General features: G+C 38.2%; 1 protein-coding gene across 14 annotated transcripts in view; it reads right to left on the bottom strand.

Moving 5' to 3' along the window:
* Window positions 1-26,605, bottom strand: part of GPHN (gephyrin) — a 310,420-nt gene that overhangs the window by 47,586 nt on the left and 236,229 nt on the right. The gene's annotated exons all lie outside the window — the stretch shown is intronic.

Raw genomic sequence — 26,605 nt, 5'->3', positions numbered from 1 at the left:
TCAATCAAGGTCCACCCATTGGCATGTGGAGCTATATCCGATGGTATGTCGATTGCAGAGATTTCTCTCTGCCTACTCCATCTCTCCCTCCCTCCTTTCCTATGTGCCATCCTACATGAAATTAGGATGAACTGTGGTTTATGATCCTAGCTCATTCAATAATCATAGATTAAACTAACCAGAGTTCTTAGAGTTCTTTGAGTCTTAATATAGCAGGGAATTCTGGTTAGTGTACAAGTAAAGCATGTGCTTCCAATCTCTTCTGGAGCATGAAAGGACAAGAGGGGAATGTGCACATAATTCTAAATTAAATTTTAGTGTTATTCTGAACCAGTTCATTGGCTAGTTGAATCTATACAACAGCTGCTCTAGAGCTATGTAGAATTAATGCTCAGGAGCCAATGGTGTGATAATTTGCTGAAAATGCAGGGATACCAATGCATGCATATACTATGGGAGCCACTAAAAATAGTAACTGGGTGACCGCTTGAAAGTTTTCTTTTTTCTATGCTTGTGCACTTCCAGTGAAAATGATGACACTTGTGTAGTTCACATTATACCATTATGTATACAACTAAATCTATAGCTAAAATAGCATCCTGCAAATAACATGAACAGTTTTCTTTTGACCTTTACTGTTCAGTAATACAACTAGAGGGAAAGAGTGTAAGTTAGATTTCAGTCCAGAGTTAACATTATGAACATAATTATTGGGCTGGATTTCCTCCCAGGGCCAAATGTATTTCCAAATGTAAGATAGCCACTCCACCTGCCTCATTTCAATGGAGGGAGCTGAACCAGGTGTGAATTCTTCAGTGCACAGCTAGATAACTCCCCCACTAGAATTCATGTGGATTTCCTAAATGTAAGAGATCTGTGCATGAATTTCAACATGTATTGATGGCTGAATCAGGGAACAGAACATTTGTATGTACCGCTAATGGAACAGCTTGCCTTTCAAAATATTTGTTGCTTCGAAGAACATAAGAGCTATGCTGGATCAGACCAAAGGCCCATCTAGTCCAGCATTCTATTCCCACCCTGGCAAATCAGATGCCTATGGAAAGTCCACAAGCAGAACATGAGCGCAATAGCACCCTCCTGCTCATATTGCCCAGCAACTGGTATAAAAAGACATACTGCTTCTGGTACTCGACATATTATATAGCTGTCATGACTAGTAGTCATTGATAGCCTTATCCTCCATGGATTTGTCTAATCCCCTTTAAAGCCATCCAAGTTGGTGCCAGACACTGTACCTTGTGGTTAGTGAAGCTGATAGTTTAATTATGCAATGTGTGAAGTGCTTCCTTTTATTTGTCTTGAATCTCCCACCAATCAGCTTCATGGAATCATCCTGAGTTCCAGTATTATGAGGCAGAAAAAAACTCTTCCCTGTGCCCTTTCTCTTCACCATGCATAATTTTATACACTTCCATCATCATCTTTTGTAGAAATCAGGAAATAAAAAGTCAAATCTTCCAGATTGTTATTTGTAGATTTAGCTGTAAGTGAACCACGTTTACTATGGAGATTACTGAGGCGGGGGGGGGGGGGGAATGAAACCTGTGATGCTGTCCTGCGGTTACTTTTGAGTACACAACCATCTTTTACATATGAACCCAATGATAACAGAAACATAATTTATTTCTAAACCTCTTTCTTCTGTTCCACAGCAGCTTGCCCCAAACATACATCTACACAACGAATTGGAGTCTACATCATTAACACGTCTGTTTATTGCGATGGAATAACTTATGATAATAATGTTGCAACTTAGAGTGGCTTATGGTTATCCTTCCCTGAAAAAAATAGTTACATTTTAAAAAAAGCAAAAACAAAACAAACCCTTCCACAAAAACATTACTACACAGTTTTACTTTAAATACAACATCAATGATGTCACATTTTGGCCCAGAATTGCTTTCCCCTTGCCCCAAGATTACACACACACATATATATACTAACAAAAGAGAAAATTGTTTTCTTGAATCCACTATAAACAATTCTGGACCAAAAAGATAATATGGTACATCTGTGCAGTGTGTGTGTGTGTGTGTGTGTGTGTGTGTATGCAAGTAAACGAAAGAGAAAGACAGAATATGATTTGGATTGAGACAGTGAAACTCCAAAGATGTGGTATGCAAAAGAAATGGGGCTGTTTTTCATAGATGGGAAAAAACCAGTAAATGGGTAATGGGCAAAAATAAAATACATAAACCACATAGACGTAAAAGGTGAAAAAAGTACAGGAACAAAACACAAACACAGAGACAATCTATACTCTAGGTTCTAGAGAATGGTATATGGAAAAACAAGCATGATCTAGAGTCACAGGTAAGAGAGGGAAGATGGTAAAGACAATACTAAAGTAGTAAAATGGAAGTCAAGAGAATCTGCAATGAAGAGTAGAAACAGAAGGAGCCCATAACCATAGCGCAAAGCAATGTTTGCGAATGGAAAACAGCTCCTTTGAGCAGTAATAGTTACTCTCGAGTCGTAGCCTCTATTCCTCCTGAGTTCATCTTTAAGCCCTTCCAATTTATAGTGGAGCTAGCACATGGACAAAAACAAGAAATTTATAATGAACAAAACAGCCGAAACTTGTAGGATGATTCATCTAATTTTAAAAAGATTCTGAGACTAATACTCCTCCAAAGTTGAAAAGGAGTTGCAAAATTAGGTACCTGGTTTCAAAAGCAGCTTCCAAGAATAATCTTCTTTTGTGCATACAAAGTACTTAAATGACAAATCTGTGGGCTGTTTTGGAGGGCCTCACTGTAGGCCCGAAGTTTACAATTAAACACTCATATAATTAACAAGCAAGTATTTGGAAAACTAGAAAAGCAGTGATGGTATAGAGATGCATGATATGAAAATTACACTCTATCTAGATTTGAAAGTTTCCTATCTGCAACTCCAGTTGTTAGATATAAATAATACATCTATAATTCAAAAAGGAAATGAGTAGTCATCAGCGCTTCAATTTTCTGCATAATGTATGCCAATATCCTGTATTATAACTTTATTTCAAATGGGCTCATTCAAAATTATTTTAAATTTCAAAGAAGTCCATATTATTCCAATACAAAATGATGACCTAATTAAGAATGGTTTCAGGTGCTAGAAGAACTTTGGAGAACCGGAAGCACATATGACTTGCATTTTCCTCCATATTTCTCCATATGATATGAATTCTACGGGAAATGTGAAGTTTACTACGAAGTAAGTAGTAAAAAGTTCCATTTTGGAAGATATAGCAAAGCACAGGGAACAGAAAGCAAGAAAAACTGGTACTTCCTGCCCCCCTTGTTTCTCCATACATCTAAAGCAACTATGAGGCTGGATTCATATATTAATAAAATGTTGTGTGAGCTGAAGTATGGCTGCTTCCCAGGTTATTCTGGTAATATCTGAAGGGAAGTGGACAGGCTAATAGATGTGGTTACTTGCCATGCTTGTGTCTACGTCAGTGTGCAGAGATATGTAAAACATGATCCTTCATTTGTGACGTTGGACATTTATGCTGCAATCCTATGCATACTTACCTGGAGGTAAGAATCACTGAATATAGTGCTCTTGCTTCCAAATAAGCATGCATCGGATTGTACTTCTAATCAAACTCTGGTAATTCCTTCTCACCCATAGACAGCTTCAGATAAAGTAACATGTTGATCTCTTCTGTACTATAATTCCAGACATGTTTTTCTGCATGTCTTCCCTTTGCTCAGAGTTCAGCTTGGCAAAATAACTTTGCGCAAACTGGAAACCAGCATTATTCTGCAGCTACTCATGAGTAAGAATGAAAAAGCGTGACCTAATTTGCATAAATTTGACAGCAAGTGTTTTGACAGCTGGTGACGTCACTTCCAGCCACGTGGCTTTGTTTTGGTCACGTGACCTAATTTGCATAAATTTGACAGGAAGTAGGGCCATCCTACTACTTACTTTCATTGTTTTGAATTAAATTTGTAAGCTCTTTTAACATTTGTATTGTAAATGTTGAATAACACTTCCACAAAAATGTGCATTAAGCCACAAGTGAAATAAAGCACTTAAATTAAGCAGAGGAAATGGTGAATATGTGACACTTGCTAACTTAACTACCAACTTTGATAGATCAAAATCATGAAATCTATGACTGCCAACAAATGTTTTAAAATCCTTCTTTCATCCTTTATGTAAAATCACAGTACCTCTGAAGTCAATGCTACAAAAGAAATTGTATGAAATATCCATGCTAAACATGAAAAATTAAAAACATAACCAGCTGCACCAGACCAAAGCCACACTATAAGAAAAAAGCAGAGAGAAATTTTGAACATGTGACTATAATCTTTTAAAAATGTCCATAAATTACTTACCTTTTTATAGATCATAACAAGATTAGCACAGAATAGGTACAATTAAAAGCCAAGACAGTCAGGATAAAATGAATTGCTACACAAAGACGAAAAGTTGCCAGCCCAATATGAAAAGCTAACTCTTATGAAGAACATTTCAACTCATGTTGAATACAATACAAGAAGACTGACATCAACACATAATTTTGCCATTGACAGAGTAATGGTTCTTTTCCAAGCAGAATAGGCGAAAGCTAACCCATAATCTATATAATTTATGGGAAAGCTTATCATTCATCATCATAGCTGCATGCAGTATGTGGAACCACCAGCAGAAACCCATACTGTAGATACAGGGAAGGGTAATGGATTAGCTAAGCTGTAATGAAGGAAGCAAGAGAAGCAAAGCACAGCAGCAACAAGATGTGAGAGATGTTTATTTTTCTAACTGACCATAAATACCAGATTTAATGTTTTAATATTCTTCAATATTGCATATACTACATTCTGTGGCTTTGCACTAATGCAAAATTATTATCACCTCTATTAATATCTAAAGGGTTGTGGCAAAAGAGATATAGTTTAGTATGGCACAAAGTTCTGTTTCCCCCCCAATGAGCACTGAAGGACTAGTAAACATCCTAAAATTTATCTCTGAAATATAAGCTCTTACTTATAGTTGAGTGTTTCTTTAGTTTAAAATATCTCACTTGAATACAACTGATATTCCTTGCCTTAGCACCAGTGAAAACTCAGTAAATGTTGGTAAATTGATACCACTTCTCTGACAAATACCGTCTAAAACAGGCTTTGAATGTTACCAACTCAATACTACTTGCTGAATATGGTCTTACTTCTTTATCCATCTAGCAATGCTTCTTGTAAAATTTAAGAGGAATTTCCACAAACAGTATCCACACCTATCATTTCCTTGTGCAAATTCATCCTTGAAATTTACAAGATGTGCCACAAGTTGAATGGAGAAGCAACTGTAAATTTAAACTGGTGATACTGCTTTGGTAATGTCTGAAACTATTTTTCTAAAATTTGAAGACATAAAAAATGTAACATGCAATGTGGGGAAATCTGACAAATGCTAGTATCACATCTTACAATATGAAATTCTTAAAGCTAGTTATGTGAATTGCAGTATATTACATTTTTATATATCTTTAGACATGGATGCTAATTGACCAACCATACCATGATGATGAAAAATACTATTAGGGTACCCAAATACCTTTTCCACCTTTCATCGCTCAAGCAAGCATTCATTTCAAAATATCTGGATTATATCCAATGGTATCGTTCCACCAACAGCAAGGAACTGCTGGTGGAATAGATTTCACCTTTCCCCCTGCACCCACTAACTCTATTCCTATGAAGCAGATCTGGGGCATGCACAGGGTGATGAGAGGACAGGAAACTTTACTGTGTGAGTAGACTTCTACTTGAATTGAACCTGTTTTTCTTTACTATTGTCAGGATCTCTTAAACACTGACTTCTTGCGACTTGTTCAAAATCATTATGGATTCTGTAACTATCAGAATTTTGCTTTTTTTCTCCCTTGCCCTTCATAGTCATTTGATGAGTAAAACCTATGAATCAAAAAATCCATTCCAGCCACTGAAACTATTGAAATAGTTTAATGAATTCATATTTCTTTTAAGATTCCTTGAGAGGACTTTTTTTTGTCTTGAAAGGCAGTCTAAAAATAGTTAATATCAGCAGCAGCAGCAACAGCATCTTGCAGGCATGAAGATGGGTGTTGATACATTGATTTTGCATCTCAGATTGAGTTTTGCATATCCACTAACCAGATTATTTGATGTAAGCCATTTTGCCTACTCAAAATTGTTTTGAAAAGATCTGAGAATATGACATAAACTGGCTGCAGAGGTTAATTTTTTATTCAGTATGTTTCATTGAGTTATAAAGACATAGATATGGGATTTTTTTTCTACATCTTGAAATGCAATTTAGAAATAATTTATACCTAAAAACACTATAATCTCTCTTTTTTGTAATGGGGCAAAACAGCCCTACTTCTAAATAGTAATCAAACATGGATATATGCTTTCCCATTAATAAAGCAATTCCAGGAATGACCATAAGTAGCATAAAAAAAGACTTTGGAAAGTGAAAAAGTTTATAGAAAATTCTATGCAAATTAATCAAGTTGTTAAAACAACAATTAATGAGGGAAAATGATAAAAGAGCCAGTTTCAGATAGTTACACAACAATCCTTAACCTGTAATGGCCTCCCATCTCCCAAGAGAGGTAATTTATCACTGTGGTTTATAGTACCATGTCATCACTCTATCCTCCTGATGACAGGCAGACATACATTTTATTCCTCCATAACAAAGGTAGGAGACTGACTGCTATAGAAGTCCTACTTTCCCCCCTGTATCAATCATGTCTATGGAAAGAAAACCTATATCACTGCTCAAGCTAGGGAAAGGAACTAGTAAGCCATATTTCTCCGTGCTTCCGTGTACAGCTATACATCATAAAGACTTGCTTTAGTCCTATATAAAAAGTGTATGTTCCCTGATCTCATCTAGATAAAGTTTAGCCAGAACTATCCATAAGTGAGGGAAAAGTTTTAATACATATCACTAACAATAAAAATGGACCCAGACACAAATACATTATGTAGTATTTATGGGGGGTGTGTGTGTGTGTGTGTGTGTGTGTGTGTGTGTGTGTGTGTATGTCATTCTTTTCCAATTTTGATAAAAAGAGAGAGAGAGAGAGAGGGAAATTCCGCAGCAGTAACTGCAACAGTATTAAGAATGCTATTCCTAAATTCAGTAAGAAACATAGATATCTATGTCTATTTAGACATTGTTTTCAGAATGAAAGCGTAAGGTTGAAAGAGGGTTAAAGAGACTGCATAAGTATTACTAAATTATATCGACAGTTAACTGGTATTATCTGGCAGTGGTTAGTGTATGCTACATTCTTGAATAAACACAGGCATTACTCTGAAGAAGAAAAGATTGGGTGGAGAAGAGAAACAGAGCCATCAAATATAAGTCTGCCATACAGCACAATTAAAGTATGTCCTAGACTGGAGAACCTAGCAGCTGATAACTGGGCTGAGGGGGGCTAGATCTATATAAATCCTGTTATGTGAAATGAGTTATATGGTAACGTTGGAGAACAGCCTAAAATCAGTAATTGAGAAAGAAAAATGGATTGCACTATAGAGGACAAATTCCAATATCACATAAGTGCAGCACAGTGAGATAACTCTGATAAACCTAAGAGTAGATGGTATATATACCAAGCAAGCGTTTTCGAAAGGCCTGTGTTGGAGAGACCGTGGAATGGTATGAAATACAAATTACATGTAGTGGAAATACATCTGCCCGTATGTTTATTAATTCTGGCAAAGTCTAAGCACATATGGAGACTCACGGGTCACAAGATGCCAATGGAACCACAGCTAGTTTTCTGAAATGGGGGCTGGAAAGAGGTCCATTACTCCTCACCATAAGCAGCTTATTGTTGATATGCTGTCAACTGATAAGCACAAAACTGGAAAGCCCTGCTAGCACTATCAATTTCTCAATGGGCACCAAAAACTAGAAATACAACAGTTATGTGAAACCTGTCAGATCAAATGTGAACAGCACATGACTCACAAAGACGGTTTTGTGAACCGCCCAGAGAGCTCCGGCTATTGGGCGGTATAGAAATGTAATAAATAAATTAAAAAAAAAACATGTTTTGACCCTTTTGTGAGACACAGAAAAGAAAATGAGCATGATTGGACAAAACCAAGCATCTACAGATGCTCTAAGAATAAAAAGCTGAAAAAATATTCTGAAAAATGTCAGTAACAAACAAGTTTTATAAACTGGAATGAAAGAGAGCCAATGGATTACTTAATCCAACTCCCTTTCGTACGGCTGAGTACCCTAATGAATCACTGATAAAGTCTGGTCCAATAAACTTTTTCCCAGAAGTATGTAAATATTTTAATTTGGGATGGAAATGAAAAAAACTAAAGTAAGGTCACCTGATGTTAGTTGTACATAATAGGAAGAATACATTTTTCAATCAAAAGATTGTGTTTATTTTGTGCAAGGTTGTGTTCCTTTTGTGCTCTACTTTTCGGCAAGATTTCCATTTTCTGAAAGAGGCTGTCTTTTCTCTAAGAGCTTCCTTGTCACTGCTGCTTAACCACACTGATGATCTCTTGGAAGTATCTTTCCTCACCAGCAGTATACATATTAGCTGGGCTTCTATTGTTATGGTTTTGAGTAACAGGATTCTGGAGAGAGTTTCTGATTTCTTTTACCAGTCCCCAGTTTTCCTTGGCAATTTTCAACTTACATATTTTCCCCTTTTATTGTGAATTTAATGATTAATATAAATTAAATCTTAACTTGCACTACTAATGTGCAGTAAATGCCTGAAGTGTGGTGTCCTTTAAGCTAAGGTTAATTTTCCTACTGCTTTTGCTTTATTGCCAATGGCCAGGCCAGGAAATAGGACTGAGAAAGCAGCCACCACTAAACTTTTCATTAATGTGGCACATTGCTTCTCCACATTCAGCTTGTCCTCCACTATGCATATACAGGTAACATCTCCAAGGGAATTAGGGTCAAAGAAATCTATTTCAGGGCAGGCATTGAATGAATACAGATGACAGCTTGATGTGTGGAAAATATGGAGAAACTGTAACGACTTAGTAAAACAACAACAACCCCAAATCACCACACATGCGAACATGTGACATAAAACCTTTATACCACATGTGAAATGATACAGATAACCAAGCAGCTTCGCAGAGGAAAATTCTACCACTGATTCGGTTGGTATGTATTCATCCATAATCTAGGCCATACCAAGGTAAAATACAGATCCAAAAGCCAAATGAAAGCATAATATTTTTCAGCTATAGGAAAATATTGGATAGCCAAGCAAAGAATTCTTTGCTTTAGTAAGGGAATCATCCAAACCATTATGAAGTATTATATCTACTGGGATTTTAACACATGTAAATTAATATAAAATTATTAGCCAATGATGCCTTCCTTTACATTTAGTGGGGGTGATTAAAAGGCAGATATCTATTGACAAAAGAACAGAAAATCCACCATCTCCCATTAAAAAGACAGAGGCCAGGAACCAAAGAGCCTTACCGTTTGTTCCACACACCAAAGAGGCTTTGCGTGAGTGTGTCTGAACAGCAGCCTCCCCATCCCACCAATCCCAATGCCACATAACAAATGTTTTTGAGACTTAGGGGACTTTCAAAAGCAGTTTTTTATTTGGCGTAAGGGTCTGTTGTTCCAAGAAAAAAAGTTTCTCTAGGTAGGCATGCCTAAATTCTCAGGCATGATTAAAATAGATGTTCAGATCCTACCCAATGCTATCAGATAAACAATAAAACAGAATTTGGATAGGTCTTCACTGTAGAACAAGAATCAGCTATTATAAAATGGAAATATTGGTTGCAGTAGCCTTCCCCCTCAGTGAGACCAGCAAAGAGCCATTTCTTAATTAAACTATTAAGGCTACAATCTTTACATATTAGCAAACTCATTGGAGGATGCTTCCAATTAAACATGCCTTATAGTACATTGTAAAATGACTGGATACATAGGAAAAAGTATAAACAAACTGCTAAGAGTCTTACATTGAGGTTTAGAGAAGTACAGGTACCCAGTAGTACCAAAACTCTCAAAACATATGATTGCAATAGCATTACATAGGATTTGTCTCAATTCATAATGAACGCCAATTTGGCATTTATTCATATTATTTCCTCAAGACATTCTCATAGTGTGCAGACAAGAGTTCATGTGCTGGTCCTTACTTTCTTATGACTGGAATACTCACATTTGAGAATATTTAATTGATACCTAAGATGTGATGATGAAAATCTACAATGTTAAAAAGATGTCTTTCCATTAATGATCATCAATGACCACTGTAGTATAATGGCTACTGTATTACACTTACACATGGGAAACCTATCTTCAGATTCCTTCAGGAACTTTTTTTCCTTTGATTTGAGTTGCTGTCTGGCAGTTCCTTGGGAAACGATTAAGCATTTGCATAAAGAAATTATAGATTTATGGGATGTAGAAAACATGTTTTTCTAGCTACTATGTCTGTGTACACACACACACACACACGAATTCTGCAGTGAAAGATGTATTTTCCTGACTGCTATTCAAAATCACTGTCAAGGCTGATTGAAGCATGTAACGTATCTTATTGTCAGACCTGTTTAGAAGTCAGACTGCCTTAAACTTCCTAAATACCAAGTGTCAGCTTTTTAGCTCGTATGGAAGTAACTTAACCATTTTCATGTGATCTGGACAACATGTATATCAGTTTTCAACTTCTGAGCTAATATGGAAATATTTTTATCATTTTGGGTTCCCTCCTCTTTTGAAAGAGTTATACAAATGTCTCATTTTCAGACATTTCACGCCGCTGGGGTACCTTGAATATTACATATAACCAATTGCAGCTTGCTAGCTTATACTGAAAAACCTTAACCACTGTGGGATTTAGGGTGAGTCCATCCATCCCAAGAATCTATATATACAGGACACTGGATATATCTTACATATTTTCTGAATGTATTTCATTAACTGCCCAAATCATCACTTCTGTTTTGCATTTTTCAAACAATGTTTTGTTTTTAAAGAGATGATTGCTGGAGTTGTGGCCATAGGTAAAATTCAATTGAGTTGTTAAGTGAGAAACACTTTAAAAATCTATAGAAGTACTATTTAAACACACACACACACACACACACACACACACACACACACACACACACACACACTTTAATTCATGAAGTTTCTTTTTCTAGTATCAATTAATATTCTTTATTTACACATTTTGCCTATTTTTTTAAAAGGTATTACATCCTACTTGTAAAATTGTAACATAGTAGTCATTTTGAAATTAATGATTAGCATTGTTTCTTACTTGCATTTGGCAATAGACATTAAAGAATGATAATGGAAGAGTTCCAAAGGATGATAGCTGAAGAGTCTATTGTTCTCTTCTCATCCACCAAACCAGGCCTTCAAAACTTGTGACTCAACAAGCTGAACACAGTTACTACCAGAAGCTCTTGCTGCTTGCTGGGTAACTTAAAACAGGAAAGTTGTTATTTACCTGGCAGGCAAGATACATTACTGGTGAGCAACATTCTGTTTAAATGTGCAGACTTGAATTGAACACTGCTTTATCCGAAATGAAATAATGCCAGAATAAAGTGTAAATAGTAAAATTTTATTTCGACCTTGACCTTCATAGTCATTGTCTTTAAATAAACAGAGACCTCGGTATAATACATTATTTGTGTACCGTTATACTATTTTTTTTATGTCCTTGATATAATTGTGGTATCATTCTTATAAAAGAGAATAGGGCAACATAAAAAAGTTCTGAGTTCTATTATTCACTTTCAGAAGCAATACATGTTTTCATATTCCTTTTCCACATGAAAAGCTCTGCCAATACGTATCCATATTCAAGGACTTTTATATCACACTTTCCCTCCTTATTGTGTGAGAGACAAGGCACTACAAAAGATGCCTCTGCTCATTCACATTTATTTAATTGTACAAAATCATTTTCAAAACTGAATATAATTTTGATAGATATATATTTGACTGCTGCTGTGCCTTCCACAAGCAAACTTCCTCCATTATTCTCTTTCAGAATTTTTAGAGCCAGAGAGAGATGAAGAGAGTCACGGGAAAGGGGAAGATGATAGTAAATGGTTGTGGTAAGAAGGCAGATAAAAAAAGTACCCACTGAAAACTGTCTATGGGAAATTTCACAAATAAGTACACTTTAGACTTCCATTCACATAACAATCTATGAGACACAGAGCTGAAGGCCAAGTAATTTTATACATGAGTGAAGCCAATGTAATCTAATATTTTAGGTGAAAAATTGATTGGATATATCTATGACCAGAGGAGCTATAATTCATTAATTATGGTTGTATGTTTAATAGTGTAACTTAAAAGACTCCTTAAACAAGTATTATACATAAAGGATACCTTTTATTAGAGATTATGAACTTCTACTATAGCAACATATGCTAAGATATGGAATATATAAAAATATAGCTACAGGATATTCTACCTCTCATGAAGCAAGTTAGTACTCTGCATACTAGAAAATATCAACTAGAGAAACAGAACATGAATGCTCTAGGAATGTATTGGCAGCTTATTGTAAATAAATGCAGCCTTGTCTAATATGAGTTGCCTATAATGCTTAGTGATGATGAAAACATTAAGAAAACTTCAGTAGAGTTAATCTAATGAAAATTTCCATACACCATCAATCCATCAAGCTACAAACGCAATTTGGTTGCAGCCATTCAGTTCAGGCTCTTCTTTTCGGAATCCCAGAATTCTAGAACTTGTAAGTTGTCTATTTCCCTTCCTGCCTTACCTGACTTTCTCCTGGTTTCTCAAGATGAACTGTCTAAAATAGGAGCTTTCTGCATACCAGTGCTAATTTCTTCTAAAAGTGGGTGTCTGCTATTCAGGTAGACTGCAATACATTCTTCTTAAGTACCACCATTAGGAATCTATGCATCAGAGCTTGCTGTTCCTTTTGGTCTGACAATTTGACAGGTCTTTGAAAGAAATATTATACCTGTAATCTCAGCAAAGGTCCACATTTCTCTGATTATATATGGAACTGATAAATTATGGAAGTATTGGTACATACTGATAGGAAAAATCCAGATATCTACAATAACATTTATTCTCCTAAGGAAATAGTTTATTGTGATTTACTGTAATTTCAAACTGTCATCCTTTTAAAAATGGGTTTTTTAATAGCGCTGAAAGTCTGCAATGCATTTACATGAAGGAATAATAAAAATAATCTCAGTCTATCCATTAGGATGAAAGGAAGACATGTCTAGTACAAGAAAAAGATGGAAAAGGAGGGCATCTGATAATGCAAGAATATGTTCTCCTCTAATAGTGTTGACCATAAAAACCAAAAAAACTAAATGTGCATCACCAGATGTCTTTAGAGGAAATGCTGTATTTTAATCTTTCACATGAGACCTGAAGATAGATGAATTGTATAATTGATCAACAACAAATAATTAGCTCTTTATTTCAATTCAAAGAAAGTCTAATACCCATTTGGTCAGCACTTTTGAAATGTGCCTCTTCTCAGAGCATCAGTTTTCAGGAAAATGAGGGCCTAATCTACACCAAGCAGGATATTATACTATGAAAGCGGTATGTAAAAGCCACACCAAGCAGGATATAGCTTCCTGACTGTTAGAGCAGTACGACAATGGAATCAGTTATCTAGGGAGGTTGTGGGCTCTCCCACACTAGAGGCATTCAAGAGGCAGCTGGACAACCATCTGTCAGGGATGCTTTAGGATGGATTCCTGCATGGAGCAGAGGGTTGGACTTGATGGCCTTTATGGACCCTTCCAACTCTACGATTCTATGATAGCGGTATGAAAGCGGTATATGGTATGTGTCAATGGGCCCCAACAGTTGTCAGTGCATTGCAATACTGCTATAAAGCAGTAGTGTGGCTCCTGCCTTTTATATACCACTTTCATAGTGCAATATCCTGCTTGGTGTAGATTAGGCCCAGGTTTACATCATCATCATCATCATCATCATCATCATCATCATTATTATTTTATATAGCACCATCAGTGCACATGGTGCTGTACAGAGTAAAACAATAAAATAGCAAACGTAAGATAAAATTTTGCTTTTACTAAAGCTTACATAATGACCCATTGTGGCCATCAACGTTTTCAGATATGGAGGCAGATGCCTTTGGCCACTTGCTCTCCCTTATTGCTTATTACATTACATTACAATTATTACATTACAATTATTACAAATGTCATGTTATTGACTTCCCAAGGTTTGATGTTTAATGTTAGGTTTTTTCCAGAAGACAGAACCAATGAACCCGTTATTTAAAACAAGATGGAATTCAGGTGTTTTGGTTATTCATATTACCTACATCCATGTAGATATGATTTTGCCTTATATATGCTAGTGCTTTTGTACCTTAAAACCAGGTCATGTGTAAAAACATGGTCTAACTTTTAGCTCAGCATCTCTATTAACTGATCTGATCCTGCCAACCAGATGCCACTGGGTCCACCCCTGTTTCTCTCCACATCTGGTATACATAAAGCAACATCAACTAAAGCAATTAATGTGAGAATTTGTCATAGCAACCCTAGCTAAATCAAGAATAAATTTGTATAGGCCTCCCTCTATGTATGTGTGAGTCTGTATCCTGTTTGTCCTGGCGAGTGACAGACACAAAGGAAAAACAAAACATCTGACTGAAAAGGCTCAAGTGTGCCTTAAAGATCCAAAAGCAGAGTTAGAAAACACAAAGCTTGCAATATAGTGGCTCCATTAGTCCTCACAACTGTCAATCCACCCAAGGCGTGAAGTCAAATGCGCTTATATAGCTGCTCAGTTTGACCTGTGTAAGAGGGCAACAGTTGACAATAAAGCTCTGGTCTAATTAAGAAATTAAACAAAGCATGCCTGCCCTGGCCATGTTGGTGTCAGGAAAAAGAAAGCTAAAATCTTTTCTGAAGAAGCTATTACATGTTTTTGACCATTCCATGTTTTTGAAAATAATAGCAATTTTGCTTCTGTATTTAATCTCGCGCAACTGCATGCATTCTTTAGGTTAAAAAAAATATCTTACCACTATAAGTAATTAAAGTTCAGGAAAGCCCTGGCAAAATGCATTGATGTAGCTATTTCACTTGATTGTACGATATCGTGATGCAAAAGTATTTGAAGGCATATTAGATGTATCACATTTAGCTTTATGTATACAGCAGCTCATAGGATTGGGGAGTGGAGTTCCAGTATTGCAGTGACTGGTCCTCTCATGTTAGTGCCAGGACTTGGCTGCAAATATCAGCACTATAACAGGACAGACATGCTGGTGCTTTCCTCATGCACAGCACAGCTGCAGTTTGTTATGCACATTCAGGGGATGAATTGTGTTCTTGGAATGCATAAACTAGACAACTTCACACTTCTGCACTTCTGTTTTTATTAAGTTAAGAGGCTTTTAGAGCTTAGCATCATTTGCCAGGTATCGAATGCACCTTTGAAGACTACTGTTTATATCATCCTTCTTAAGGTAGAAACAAAATGTGTCCTTTGCCATAGAGACTGATGTTAGCATTGTCTGACGTGGAGAGGCAGTTTTTTGTCACCATCACAACTGTGTCCCAAATTGCAAGTTCTAGTTCCCATTGACTTCTATGGAATAAAAGTAAATCCAGCCCGTCATATTGCTAGACACTCAGATAGCATTTGTAATATAATAACCAGCATGGCCCATCCCTTCCCATATGTACTGAGTTTTGCTACCTGCATGAGAATTGTTATCTATTTTCTAATAAATCCTCCTGTCCTCAACACACTGGACTTTAGCTAGGCATGCTGCCACCATGCTGGTTGCCTTGCAACACACTTGGCCATGCTTGATAATGTGAGACCACGCATTATCACTACCTACTCCTCTCTAGACCTACTTTCACAAAGAACATAAATAAGGGAACATGAGTGTAACTGAGGTATTTATTAGGAAGTAGCCAGGGGCACTGTAGTGTGCCTAGCATAGCAAGTACACATCTGGCTGGGATTAGGAAGGCAGGGCTGAGAACAGTTCCTAAAGGGATTTCTATTATGTTTACAAAGCTGCTATGCAGAAAGTCTCTGCATGCACAGGGGGCGGGATGGCGTAGTTTTCAGTTTCTTTGTAACCACTGCATCCTGATGATGTTTGAATAGCAAAGGATGCATGCTAACCTATTAGTACGAATCTGCACAGAGTAGATATTACATCCGAGGCATACTTCAGTCCTTTCTGGAAAGGTAGATGGATAATATAAGCTCAGCCCTGTTCCACAGAGGTTTTTCAGGCACCTGAACAATCTGTGTTTCTGGACATTTCCAGTCACAGAGAAACTTGTTCCAATATTTGTAAACAGTCTATTTAATAAAAAAAGAACTAAGGAACAGTATTATGTTGGATTAAAGGGTAAGCGATTCTGCCAACATCCCCAAGATTTTGGGGGTGGGGGGTGGGTGGGAATAGTTACACTACAGTGTCTAAACTATTTAATAATAAATGTATACATTTTCAAAGTAATTATTACATGAAAATATAACTATTAATTTCTGTCTACTGCCCATTTCTGAATGCCCTTTCTACCACAAGAGCTCAAGAGGTATTAATGAACTTCTGAGTAAAGCTATTTTTAAAAGCTGCACTTTAAAAGTACTTCACTTTTTGTTTCTGTGTATTCATTACACAGTAACATTATAAAAAGATTATTAAAGGCATCTCCTACTAAAGCTATGGTGCCAAAGAGTAAAAAGTTGGTTCGTATTTACACCACAGTGGTTTCAAACTGCTACGGTGGTATTAAACCATGCTTGGACATGGTTGCAAGGTGAGCATGCAGAGACAATCCCACAAACTGATTTTTCCTCACTTCTGCATGGTGCAAGATCAAACCAAATTAAATAAAATTAAATAAAAGGGAGATGAGTGAGAAATTTGACGGTGAGAGAACACGTGCAAAGTATACCTCAGAAACACTATAGGTGGATGAGCACGAAGGGAGCCGAGCCTGGTTGTGCAGCGGGGAAAAGAAAACATTGTTAAAAAAGAAAGGGTGGTACAATAAGGGTTTTAGAAGGTCTTCTGTTTACGTGGTTCCAGCACTGAGACATAGCAGGGGGGGTTAATCAATACCAGATTCTGTCATATGCAAATATTTAATAGATTAGGCCATTTAAGGTGGAAGCTTCAAATGCAAGTATTTTAAGACTGTAGTTACATATAAATAAAAAATCTGAATGAAGACTGAGTTTTAAGTTTTCAAAAGAAGCAATGTAAGTATGAACTTATTAGAATGCAGAATTCAAAACTCAGTGTTGAATTTCATTTAGTTTATCTTGAGCTGTACAAAAATACTGAAGTTTCTTTCTGTATTTTCTAACATAAAGCATCTTGTTGGGTGACTGATTATTTTGATGTACTAAGAAATCCATAATTTTATAAAAGCAATGTATGCTTAAAAAAAGGGAAGAAGATTCTTAGCAAAATATTATAGTTTTATTATTAATTAAATGCCAAAGCTTGATCAGAAACATGTTTATGCAAAAGTAAGTCCCACACAATTCAGTGAAATCCATTTTTTGTGTGAACATGCTTAAGAGTAATTGGTGCCCTAAACCATAAGCTATTTAATGTGTGTAAGAACTCTCTTATTCACAAAAGACTTCAAGACAAAGTATTTGCCCCAGTTTTGAGGTTTGCTTGTTTTCTTGCACTTTTGGGAGGAGGGGACAAAAGTTTGTGTTTTCCTGTTCCACCCAACAGATGACCCTGTCTCTCCTCCACAGTCATCTGATGTCTATGTGTTGGACATAGTGATATAATAGGCAGGGCCGGTGCTACCATAGAGGCCACTCAGGCGGCCGCCTAGGGCGCCAAGCTAAGAGGGGCGCCAGGTGAGCCAGGCCGGGCCAGCCTGAGGATTCAGCTGGGCCTGGGTGGACGAGATGGCGCCCCATGTCCGCCCAGCCGAAGCGAAGCCAGGGACGCTGGGGGCTCCACGTTCAGACTTCCGCTCAAATGCTGTCCTCCCAGAGCCGGGAGGCCGCTGCCAGAAGAAGAAAAAGCACGTGGCGAGTTCGACCCTGGCTCAAGCCAGCCTCTACCTTACTCCTGAGGAAAGAGCACTGGGTCGCCTCGCCTCTCTCCTCAAACAGGCAGCGATGTCCAGGCAGGCAGGCAGGCAAGCAGGACTCTCTCTCCCTTCCCCCAGGAAAGCTAGGGACTTGTGGACGTTTCACAAGGCAAACTCTCCTGCTTCCCAATCCTGTGTGCGTGGATCAACAGGACTTGCATCCGAGAAAGCTTTGCACTGGGAGGCACCAGTGCGGCCTGATCCACCTATGACTCCTTCCTCGGAAGCCTTATTCCCCCGAGTAAACGTGCGGAGGGAATCAGGACGCCAGGCTGCATAGCGGGTTGCGTTCGCATGGAAGTAAGTCCTGGTGAATTCCAGATGGCTCGGTCCCAAATCTAAGTGAGCCAGTCCCAGCTCTCCACTTGGCGCACATGTTCAGACTTCCGTGCAATTGGGGTGGTGGTGCAAGTAGCTCGCCTTGCCTAGGGCACAAAATAGTCTGGCACCGGACCTGATAATAGGGCAGGACTGCGCTGACAGTCTTCTGCAGCCTTTTAAAAAAAGCTAAAACCACTGTGGTCTACCAATATGATATGTAGTCTTGGTTTGCACTTTTCTTTAAGAACACAATAAGTATCTTGCTGGTACAGAACAAAGTAGTTCACCTTGTCCTGCATTCTTTTTGCAAGAATCCAAGCAGTCAGGTACTAGCTGGCCCACTGGGGGCCAGTGGTCTATCACTGGACTGTTGTTTGCCTCCTGCCCACTGACATTTGCCTCCTCCCCACCTCAGGAATAGGAACTATGCAAGTGTAATCCAATGCATACAAGCTCATGTAATCATTACCAACTGGATCTATGAGCATAAGCTACATTTCACTGGTCAATATAGGAGTATGAGGTGCTGGAGGAGGAATTACCTCACTTTGCACAGTGTCTACACACCTGAACCGTCACGTAAACTGAGCTAACATTGGGCAGTATCCAACAGGGCTCAACTGATAACATAAGTTAGGTTGTGTTCGTGTAAACTACTGTAGTGCAACACCAATAAGAACTTAAGAAGGGCGATGCTGTATCAGACCAGGTCCATCTAGTCCAGCACTGGAGGAAAGGGTTAAATTGCTCACTATGTCTGCTGTGATCCTGCTTATTATCATCCCCTACCCTGTTAACTTTTGTTAAATGCAAGTAAGTATTTAAGATCAAAAGAACATATGAACAGCCATGCTGGACCAGACCAAGGGTCCATCTAGTCCAGCACTCTGTTCACACATTGGCCAACCAGCTGTCAACTAGGGACCACAAGCAGGACATGGTAAAACAGCACCCCCTCACCCATGTTTCTCAGCAACTGGTGTATATAGGCTTACTGCGTTTGATCCTGGAGGTAGCACATAGCCATCAGGACTAGTAGCCATTGATAGCCTTCTCTTCCAGGAATTTATGCAATCCCATTTTAAAGCCATCCAAATTGGTGGCCATCACCAAGTAAATTCCGTATTTCGCTATGTGCTGTGCGAAGAAGTACTTCCTTTTATCTGCCCTGAATCTCCCACTAATCAGCTTCATAGGATGACCCTGGATTCTAGTATTATGGGAGAGGGAGAAAAATGTCTCCCTATTCACATTCTCCTCACCAGTACACCTCTATCAGGTTTTCCCTCAGCCTTCTTTTGTTAGCTGGTGTAACAATTCCCTGGAAAAATAGATGCATCAGCCAACGCTATTGCCAGTGTGCTACTGTCGTTTACACTAGGATAATGTCATTTATGTGAATGGTTGTGCTGTTGGATACTACTCATTTTATACACCTTGGTTCAATTAAACTTTAATATTAAGAACTGCTGTCCATGATCAGCTAAGGCCTGAGGTGATTAATTAATGGAGGAAAATTTTTAACTGTTAAGGGAAAAATTTAATCAGTGTAAGTGAGAAATAAGTGCAGACTAAACTCCTTGCTAGAGCAGGACATAGAGGCAGAGGGTCACTGGTCCATTCTGAAGGGGCGGGTCCAGAAGATGGTGCTCCATGACTGTTTCAACACATGGCTGTTGGACTTTGGGATGCCTCTGGAATCCGTTTTGCTTCCCATGTTTATTAGCATCTTCCTGATACTAGTGCTGGGGTGAAGTATTTGGCCAAGCTTTTGGGGGGAAACTTTTGAGAGATGGGAGCAAACCTCTCCCAAGATTGCATAAATTTCGGGGTGGTGGTGGTTTCCCACCGGACCTCTGTGTGTGTGTGTGTGTGTGTGTGTGTGTGTGTGTGATTTACTTTGATGACACAGCCAAGGGTCTTTTTTTCTTTTTCTTTTTAAAAATGCTAAGCAGCTCCACCCAGATGGTGATCTGTTGCTCTTCTGTTTGCAAATATGGCCGGAATGCCCCTGAGAATGATGTTACATGATGTAGAATTGTTCACATGGATATTCCTGGGGGGAAAAGATTACTATCCCTATGGGCAGTCAAAGGGGGCATTCATCTTTTTTCCAATAGAATGGCAGCTGGGTTTGGAGAAGGGACATGGCTTTTTTGTTGTTAAAAACAAAACGAAAAACAAAGGATCATTCCTCAGCCACCTTGTCAAGATGTAAGCACCTGCCTGAAATGTATGTATTTATTACATTTATATCCCACCTTTTTCCCTTAAGGAAACCAAGGCGGGGTATATAATTCTCCTCTCCATTTTATGTTGGGCTGAGAGTCTGTGACTGGTCCAGAGTCACCCAATGAGCTTCCATGCCTGAGTGGGGACTAGAATCCAGATCTCCCAACTCCAACACTTTAACCACTATAGTTAGCATACTGCCTCCAGAGACTTTTGCCTGCTCCACAAATGTCACAGATACTTTGTGGGGGATAAATAGTCCCATAAAGCCCCACAAAAAGAGTCTAGGTTGCCCCCCTCTCTGTTTCCCTTCTGCCAGCAGGCAAAGATGCTTTTATTCAGGGAGGCCTTCAGCACATTAGCTGGTCTATTGCTTAAATTTGTAGTTTAATTTTGTTTTTAATTTATTTGTTTTTATGCTATATAATAAACATTTATTTTTAATCTGGATTTTTTAATTACCCGCATTGAGCATCATTTTTTGGCAGAAAGGTGAGTTAAATAAATAAATCTGGAGCTGTTACCACCTGAGGTGAGCTGAGGTGTTACAACCAAGCAGACAACACAAAACTCTCTCTCTCCTTTCCATCTACTAATCCCCGGGAGGCAGTGGAAACCTTCAATAACTGTCAGGAAATAATTTTGAGACAATTGAGAGGCAGAAAACTGAAACTTAATCCAGATTGAGATGGAAGTACTATTAGGTGGAAGACCTGATCTGGATGGGTGCTTGCAACTGGTTTTGGATGGTGTTTCACTCCCCCAAATAGGTACAACACTTGGGTAGTACTTTTGGACACAGTGGTATCTCTATGAAGGCCATAGATGATTTCAGTGCTAGTACAGCAAGCTTAGGTTCTATCTGGAGAAAGCAGACTTGGCCTCAACACTTGCATCCAAGCCAGACTACTGCAATGCTCCTGCCATAGGTTGCCTTTAAACACAGGCCAGAAACATCAGCAGGTGCAAAATTCAGCCATCAGAATGAGCCAATTTGATCATATTATATCAATTTTGCAAGAGCTGCATTGGTTAACTATTTGTTTTCAGGCTGAATATAAACTGCAAGTACTAATACTTAAAGCCTTGAATGATTTGGGACCAGGTTAATTTGACCAACTACACTCTTATGAAGGCTTGGAACTGCAATACTGGACTGAATGCCTCTCCTGAAAAGAATCTACCCAGACACTATGAGCAACATCTGAGGGTGGCAGCAAGGGAGAGGCCCTTCTCAGCAGAGGCCCCCTGACTATGGAATGAGCTCCCCCACTGAGGACCTTCTAGTGCCAACGTTGTCATCTTTTCTGCACCAGGTTAAGGCTGCCCTCTTCTCCTAGGTATTTAATGACATACGATGGGGCACTTATGTCAGCTATTGAAAGGTCTACTATTGAAATTGTTGACTGAAATTGTTTTTAGCTGTTTAAATTATTTTAAATGTTGTAAGTTAATTTTTTTGTGGGGTGCGTGTGTGAATTGTTGTGAACTGCTCAGCTTCGGCTATCAGATGGTATATAACTATTATTGTTGTTGTTGTTGTTGTTATTATTATTCCAACTACAACCTTATGAACTTGCCCAGGTCTGCTTTCTGGTCTGCTACTAAGGTTAATCAGGTTTGCAGATTTCAGGGAGAGGGCCTTTTTAATGGTGGCCCTGAACATGTGGAATTCTCTCCCCAAGAACTCAATTTTGTCTTCACATTTGTAGTCTTCAAGTGGATCCAAATATGTTTTTATTCTGTCAAGATTTTTATTGGTTTTATCGATAATCCTTTATGTATGATTTTATGTAATGCTATTTTATTATGTTGTTCTCTCTCTCTCTCTCTCTCTCTGCGCGCGCACACACACACACACACACACAATTAAGCTGCCTTATGAGGGTTTGCCCTAAAAAAGTAAAAACAAACAAATAAAAACAAATAAATGCAAAAGTTCCACCTTAAATAGGCACCGAATCAGGCAATTATTTTGGTTTTCCATTTACTTGCGGAGGCATTAGACAACAGCTATTACACAATACTTTAAAAAACAATATAATTGTCCTACTATATTAATTTGTGCATCTGGCTTAAATCCTTTCCCAAAATTATTTTTAAATCTCACCTATGATTATTTAAACTGGTTATGTCATTCTCTGATGCATCCTCTTTTCTTTCATATATGTTGTCTTATATGCAAAGTATCTGCTGTTAACGCTGTATGAATTTGGTAGATGGACCACATTCACCAAGATTATTCATGGCATCATCACTAACCACTGGCAATGCTGGCTGGAGTTGATGGGAGATTTTTTTATTATAACATTTATATCCTGCCTTTATTCCTCTTACAAGGAACCCAAGGCTGCTTACATGGTCCTCCTCTGTTCCATTTTATCCTCACAACAAACATGTGCAGTAGGTTAGGCTGAGAACCAGTGACAGGCCCAAGTCACCCAGTGAGCTTCCATGGCTGAGTGAGTACTAGAACCTGATCTCCCAAGTCCCAGTCCAACACCAACCGCTACATTACACGGGCTGTCACATTGTTGGAGTTGGAGTCCAAAAACATCCAGCCCTACTATAAAATAAATGTCCTCAGCCATTTTAAATATTGTACAGTGGAGGAAAACCATTTTTAATCCCCAACTGTCTCATCAAAATTTATGAGTAGCTTGTGGTTGCCTTAATGATAACTTTTCTTTTATCGTACAACTTTGTAAAACACTTGGGGGAACATATGGGGTCAGAACAGCATCTGCCCAAACTCAGGATCACTATTCACATTTTCTGTCTGTGTTCATGATTACTGCAAAAAATCAACATGGGCACATGGAAGTAAGAAATAGCCTCTCATTTGCTTCACAGAAGGAATAGATTTAAAATGGCAGATTTAAAACGCCCCCCGTGCAGGTTGCTTCCATACTAACTGTATTTGAAAAATAGATATTTGTTCATACAGTTCTATACAGTGAATCTAGTTAACACTGTTGCCAAACCACTGCAATCACTGAAAGGTGATTACCTTAAAAAAAAAGTCCCAACAGTAAAATCTTGCTATTTTCACATATCCTTTGACTTTGAGTCAAAATAGAGTTGCACAATTTTCTTACATTTGACCCTGGGGGATTGATTTCTATGACTATGGTACGATTTACGTAAGTTAAAATACTGGCTAATCAAATTATTTAAGGGAGCAGTCCTATGTCCCCTAATCTGGGGGGACATAGGATTGCTTGGTTTCCTGGCTCTGAGCTTGTAGACAGGTCTCCAAGCCAGGAAACTACACTCCCCTTCCCCTTCCCCTCTTCCTCGTAGCTTGCATGTTGAGAACTGTGCCGGCTACTTTTCCGCGCTTGCAAAACAGAATGCAGAGATGGGGAAAAGGAGGCGTTCCTGGGGGAGGAGAGGAGACGGTAGAGGCAGCCATATGAGAAATCCTATGGCCGTCCCAGCTTCTTTCCCTTCCCCAAAGCATCTGCTAGGTGGGTGAAACACCTGTCTAGCTTAAAGGTAGAGCAAGAGGCCCAAGGCACCTTTCGCTCTGTGTAGGATACTTGTAGACCTCCAAGTTTGGAAGCTTACGAGGACCCAGCATCTCTTTCTTTCAATGACATTGCCATTCTGGATTTTGTATGGTGGTATGAAGAATGCACCCACAATATAGAAGACTATGAATGAACAAGGACATTTGGACATTATTGTAATGTTGGAAGGGCAGGTGTGCAATTGGAAGTAAATAAAAAGGTGCTGGTTACACCTGTTAGTCAAGTCCAAACTTTTATGCCATTTTCAGAACATGATGCATTTTTAAAGTTTTCCTTGTAATGTTAAGAGCCAAACTCAATGTGACATTTGTCATAGTTTGTCCCTGCGTGGTTGATGTTTCTTTAATAAATAGCTGGTACATGAGTTGGAGAGCAAGATCAGGACTGTTGTATGTGGAGAAGAGAACTCTCAAAGGAATAAATATCCAGATACCTGATATGGCATGGAGTATTCACTTAAACAATTGCCTAGTAGTTTATAATAGTCTTCAGGTGACACTTTGATTTTTGGAAATGATTTCCTTTCCTATTTGTGAGACTACAAACTAGCCCAAATTTGATCAATTGTTAATGCAGACTAGGTATTTCTTTTAAATTAAATCCTGTTGAATTTTTCAAAATTTTCATGGATATCAGAATGAAACCCCGGCTAGGAAAAAGGAAAAGAAGAAGGGAAAGGAGAGAAAGGGGGGAAATGGGAATAAGAGGACAAATCAATCAGATTTGGTGTTACCAGCCAGCAGAAGTTTTTTTAAAAATCACCGAGTGAAATCGTACATTTACTCGGAGAGAGCATCCTTTGACATTTCCTTCTAGGTGATCTCTGAGCTCCTCCAGCTTTCGATGGAGCTACATATAAACATCAGAAAATGAATTGAAAAAGCAACCTGTTCTCTTTTCATGTTGTTTCCGTTTTAAAAAAAGCTAAGGTCATAGTGTAACACATTTCTCACTGCCTTTGTAAATACATCTAATGTTTTTACGGCACAAATATATGCTCTATACACTCTGACAGAGAAACCCCACTATTTGGTTAAATCAGCAATGAATTTTAACATGTAAAATTTAATTCAATCAGTAAATGCAGGTTCTTTAAGGATAATTGCCTTTAGCATGCTTCCTAATTTTTAAATATTATTTATAGCATGCCGAGAGCTGAGCATTTTTGCATCTTCTACATCATTTTCTGTGGATGCATTTTCAAGCACTGAAACAAAGGCATAGTCTTCATTCAACTTCTAAATACTCATATTCTTGTCTAATGACTAAATTATAATCATGAAATTGTAGGATTTAGAAGACATTTAGTATTTCTAACTCAATTGGTTAAAGAATTATTTTAAATGCCAATCGATTAGATTTAAACATAATGTATGGGGTAAATTAGTTTCAATCATAATATAAGTGAACTAAGGAAGTTCATAGAAAGAAAGTTGACCATCCCTTTCCTGTCCCTACAGTTGTCTGCACCTCTCAAAAGCCTCTCCGTTGAGCCTCTCCAGCACAGGGGACTGTTGGAAGACAGCAGAGTCGCCCAAAATTGAGTGGAGGCACCTTTTTGCAAACACAGATTTTGGACTATTCCTTTCTCCCCCAGCATCCCATGCCACATTGTTCAGGAGGATTCCTGATCCTCCAGAGAGACTTTTCAGGGTAGCAGGAGGGGATCAAACACTTCCCTTTTGTGAACATGTTCCTATTCACTATCTTAGGATCCAAGCCATTGAGTTCAAAACCAGAATGCTGCATTTATTAAAGTATACCTACATCTTTATGGCAAGGATTAGTTATTTTTGAAATACCATTTGAAAGCTGAATTCACAGCACCTACTAATGCACAAATTATATCCCTCACCTGCAGAAAAAGAAAAAAACTCACAGAAGAGACAGTGAGGAATGTTGCAGATGCCTTTCAGTATCTTTGGCACAAATATAACAGCAACCTTTCTTCTTCTTTTCTATGATGACATCAATTGCGTGGAATTGAATGTAGGAAATAGGTGTATAATTACACATTTTCCTTTCCCCTGTTAATACTCAGTGCAATAACACTTTCACAGAGAGCAGCTGTATAGAGCGGTATTAAGGGAAAAGAGGTGATGGATTGTCCTGGAATAAAGGTGATGTAACACACACACACACGCGCACACACACACACACACACACAATAATTTCTCTTAAAAATTAAGGAGGCAGGATTGTCAAGGAGAGTGCAGAAAATGAAATGAAATCAAAATTAGTGCTTCATATGGTGCAAAAAAACACACACCAAAAATCAAAACAACCAAGTGGAAAAAGTGAAATACTGCAAATATTAAAAATGAAACGCCACAATTACTGCTAAATATTGACAGGGTAGCCTATGCCATGCCA

This window comes from Elgaria multicarinata, chromosome 2, assembly GCF_023053635.1.
Source record: "Elgaria multicarinata webbii isolate HBS135686 ecotype San Diego chromosome 2, rElgMul1.1.pri, whole genome shotgun sequence".
Taxonomy (NCBI): Eukaryota; Metazoa; Chordata; class Lepidosauria; order Squamata; family Anguidae; genus Elgaria; species Elgaria multicarinata.
Note: the sequence above shows the minus strand (reverse complement) of the source record. Positions and strands in the feature narration are given on the sequence as shown.